Source organism: Panicum hallii, chromosome 9, assembly GCF_002211085.1.
Source record: "Panicum hallii strain FIL2 chromosome 9, PHallii_v3.1, whole genome shotgun sequence".
NCBI classification, from domain to species: domain Eukaryota; kingdom Viridiplantae; phylum Streptophyta; class Magnoliopsida; order Poales; family Poaceae; genus Panicum; species Panicum hallii.
Window position 1 is genome coordinate 38,691,148 of NC_038050.1, and position 4,994 is coordinate 38,696,141.

A 4,994-nucleotide genomic window follows, 5' to 3' on the forward strand; every position below is an offset into this window, starting at 1 on the left:
CACCACATCTGTACTTGGTGCTAGGATTCCTCTTGTGGCCTTCAAGAGGAATCCTCCTAACTGACTTGAGCTCCCTAGTCTAGGCGAGAATACCTGCAAGGTAAGATCCTGATAAACAAGATAGAAAATAAAGCGTAAACTAGTGGAAAGTACTTCCGCACACAAGCATAACTCGGAAAGATAAATAAATGCGGAAAGTAAAGCTGACTCGAAAGATAAAGAAGATAATTCATATCGATAAAATATCAAATGGAAAGATACAATAGCTGTACCAGACTTCCGATGATGACTCTGGAATCCTGAGACAAGCTCGACTCGAATCTAACTCCCAGACTACTAAACCTAACTCTAGAAAGTGAAAGATGGAACGAGAGCTCCTTCATGTGTGTTTACAAGTGAAGGATGCACCCCTATTTATAGTGTAGAGTAGCCTAGGGGGAGGTCGGTGAAGCAGTTAGGCCGCTGGTGCCAGCGTGGGGTCGGCCGGCCTAAGGGAGTCCGTCTGGCTGTTGATTTCACTGCCTTTGGATCTTGCGGCTTGGATTGAGTCGTGGAGGCAGTTGGATGAACTGCCATAGATGGTTCCTTATCTTGGCACGAAAGTAGAGGCCAACCGGCCTAGGACTTCATCCCAGGACGTCTGATCAACGGCCATTACTCTTCAACAGCAAGGATTGGGCACCCACAATCTGCATTCATAAGTATTGCACTCATTTTTTCCTGGTGTGTGGGCCCTTCAATCCCTGTGTGAAGGCTTTCGGTCCATATGATCAAACTGACGTTGGATGCACGGCTTAGGGACAAGGTAAGTGTGTTTTCTCACCGCGGGATTGATGACGTGGCATTTGGGGGAAGTGCCAGGCCGGCTGGCCTAAGGGAGGTCGGCCAGCCTGAGGGAGGCCGATCGGCCTGGGTTTTTGCCCATTTTGCCTAAAATTTGTACCATGTGTTTCTACATTCATAACTCATCAAAAACTTATGGAACTCGATTAGTTAAAGAAAAACATGGTGCAAAGCTCTGTTTTATTTTTAGAAGCTGACTGTCAAGGCATGATTCATTGACCGTCAACCGCGGCCTATAGTATTAGCCCATGAGTGTTGCGTACACGTATTTATTACCACCTTGTTAGTTGAGCATGTATAGCGCCAACTTATAACCCTTTGTCCTCTAGCCATAGCACCTTCTGGTTAAACCTTTTACGTGAACCAACGATGAAAGTGTAAGCAGGGTGCTATGTGTACACGGGTCCCTTCATTGTAAGGGTTGGGCAATGTGGCTTTGGAGGTCCAGTGATATATTTATCAATCCACGAAACAAGTGGTCTATGGTTCAACTATTGTATTAATTCTACAAACCAAAATGAGTAGTTGTGTAAGAAATCTATTGTAATGAATTAAGGCAAACTAGTCAAAGGCTAACGATTGTGAATAAAGATAACTAGAATGTTCTTCCTAAGGATCTAGGATCCCATGCATATGCTTTCACCAAACAAACGTTACTGATCTAAGTGTTACCAAATGATTGTGCACGTGCTTCACCGCACCTTTTCCCTCCCACATATTGCCACTACACAAGGAACAATGTACACCTATCTGGAAACATGCACATTATGATGATATACGTAAGAAACATAACCATAAGATTACTGCAAACCTACTGAGATTGCTGTCGAGACACATAGGCATTCATCAACATAGCTATTATAATATCAGAATCATCAACACACCACTACTAGAATACCCCCCCTATAGATAATTTTTTTTAGAGTTTGACACGCTATATTGCATCTCTATGGCACTGTAGATATGCTTTCATAAAGCATGTTAGAAATGTCTTCGTATGGACCGTGTCAGGCTTTGTAGAGACGATTTCTTAAATCGTATCTATTTAAGCAAGAGACGTTTCATAGACACGTTAGATGCATATCTAGAGATATTGATACATCTTCGTTGACATAGAAATAAAATGCTTCTAATACTGTAGACATGTAGTATAGTAACGCTTTATCGTGTGTGAACAATTGTAGAGACAATATTGTAGAAATAATTATATTACATGTCTATTATTAACATAGAGACGATTTAGTTGATACATTTTTACGACGTGTTTTCCATGTTGCACACCATGGCTAGTGACGTGGCGGGTGATGTGGTGGGCGACACGTTTCATAGTAACACCTAACTACATGTTAATAAATATAGAAACAATATCAGTCATATTTTTAATTCATGTCTACAAATATAGACATGTTGTATAACAACAACATGTTCTGTATCAAGAAATGTACAAATATATTATAATTATTTTATTTGCATTTATATTTTTATCCCAATCTATAATGTTAAAAATAGAAAAAAATGATCCATGGCACTGCAAGTATCTTAAAATAGAAAACTTCGTAATTCAACAACAATGAGGTCCATACAAATATTATCAGGTCCACACAAGTGCATTCGTAAAAATAAAAAAATAAACAAAGTAGAAATACCATACAATATTTCTAAATTTTTAATGTAACTTCTAAAACCTATCTTTCTTTGGGCCTTCTTCCTTCTCTTTGCACTCATGGCTTGATCTTCTCAATCTCCAAATTCTGTGAAAACCAAATTCATTCATTCAGATTTTAGAGCATACAAGAATCAAATTTTAGAGCATCTTAGAATATGTAGGCAACATTATAGGCTTGCATGTTCACTGTAGCCACAACATCATTAGTTCAGAGCATAAGATAAGCGCTGGTTCAGATTATCAGATCATTATAATTTCAGAAGTTCAGATAAACAAGTCACTAGAAAAATAGAGTGAGAAAATTGCATAATTGAGTTTGTAAATTGTAGATAATTGCTGCTAAATCTGACTGCAACACGAAGCAAGTGCGCATCGGTAAACTAAGCTATGTCAACCAAAGAAAGTTTAGCTAGTGGCAAACTCTTCAATCGAAATAGCATGAACACGATGGAGGTCAACACAGCAGCGCAATCCAAGTAAATCATATAAAATAACACAACAGAACAAAAATCAGGGTTAACATACAGACTACAGTTTGCAAGGGGCACCTACATCCATGTGTTACTTTCGTTGAGTGGTTTAACAAATGGTCCAGTATGAGCACCCAAACAGAAAGAAACATTGGTAAAAGCAATCAACCACACCTGACATTAAGGAGGATAACTCACCAAATCACTGCGTTCAAGCACTCTCAAGAGCTGTCTCCAGATGTCAATATTCTTCTCAAAGGGTGTCAGGACAAGCTTGTCATTCTCTTCCAATCTACAGATAAGATTGCTCTCATCAACTACCTACTCAAAGCATTTGATTGGAAAAATGATGCTCAAAGATACATTTATAACTCAAGGTAAATTTCTACAATTAACACGTTACTCTGCCTTTAAGCCACATATTTAGGTTATCGTGAACTACATATGCAATAGAAATGGTTCAAAAACTAATCTAGTAGTTTACACAAGAACAAGTAAAGGTGCATCATAAAGCTCATAAGCTTACTAATCTAATGCACTTGTCGATAAAAAAAAATCAGCAGTCATCGTGCAGTTCCTGAACATGTGATCTTACAAGAGAATATCATTCCATCCCACTAAACAGTTCTAAGTATAATCAACAAAGTAGAGTACTAGTACAACTCGGAACCAACCTTGCAAGATTCCTACAGCCACACGAGGAACGCCCGCCTCTCGTTCTGCATCTCGCTCCTCTACGGTCATCTAATTATGCCACGGTCGACTGCAATCACGCACAAAGGAACTGCAAAGAAGGAACAATCCAAAAACCACATACATATAACAGCAACGGCATCAATGAACGAAAGTGCTAACCGCCTGGGGACCCTAAGGCTGCTGGCTTCAGGGCCTCCAGCTCCTTCCGCAGCCGATGCCTCTCCTCGTCCGTCTCCCCCGTCGCGTCCCTGCGCCAAACCAACCCAATCCATCAGAATCCACAGCAGGCGGAGGCGCAAATCGCAAGACCAGGAACGACGCGCGGCTGCTCGGAGCGGCGCAGCCAAGAGCGGTGGCGGCACCCAGAGCGCTGCGACCACACGGCGCCCGGAGCGCGGTGACCTGATGTGGCGCCTGCTGCCCTAGCTGCTGGCCGCGTGGTGGCCCACCAGCCCTAGGTGGTGACGGCGGGCTCCCAGTCGTGGATAGAGAGCAACAGCCGGGGGGGGGGGGGGGGGGGTGTCTGGCGTTCGGGGAGGCCCACGGGAGCACTTTATCCACTCTGCGTTCCTGGTGGTAAAAAATGTATATTGGCGGGATGGATTTTAAATCGTCAAAAATTTTATACTAAGCGTTTCAAAAATTTTAAAGTTGATTTACTATTTTCTATGTGCTTATTGAAAATAATTCAAAATCATACTATGAAGACCTTGAATAAGATTTTAAAAAATTGTATTAAATCATATTTAGCCTCGTATATTCCATTATAACCATATTCTCGTGATAGATCAATAATGCAATTGTTTCCTATATATAATTCATACTTCTATCTCCAAGATATCATAGAATAATTATAATAACATCAAATTTTGGTCAGAAAATTTTATAAATTGGAATGACAACATATTTTTGGTCCTTTGGATTTCCATAAAAAATCAAATGGTTCTAATAATGTGTCACGGTACATCGTTCACAAATAGATATCTCTCTCATATAGTTCCATATATACTCCGTTGGCTCATATAAGGGTTTGCATGTTCGAATTCCTATTACCCCATATTTCTCCATTTAGCTCTATATAATATGCGAAATAGGCATGTTTTCACTCCGCATCTAACAAACAAAGCTGCATCTCAGTGGTTCCTATCATCTTTGTTGAACAGAAGTTTGGAATCTTTTGTCTGCGCTATTTATTTACCATTGTAGCTCCGCTGCACATTATTAAATAGAGTGTAATCCCGGAATCAAACTCAAAGGACCTGTGGTGTAGTGGTTGGACCTTCTACTTTTGTAGACATAGGTCACAAGTTCAATTCCTA

General features: G+C 40.5%; 1 long non-coding RNA gene across 1 annotated transcript; it reads right to left on the reverse strand.

The window, feature by feature from the left end:
- Positions 1 to 2,380: 2,380 nt before the first annotated feature.
- Positions 2,381 to 4,177, reverse strand: LOC112876853. Its single transcript, XR_003225380.1, has 4 exons — positions 3,835 to 4,177; positions 3,654 to 3,742; positions 3,178 to 3,271; positions 2,381 to 2,594 (listed from the first exon to the last, which is right to left on the reverse strand). It is a non-coding gene; the product is annotated as an uncharacterized LOC112876853 (long non-coding RNA).
- Positions 4,178 to 4,994: the final 817 nt, after the last annotated feature.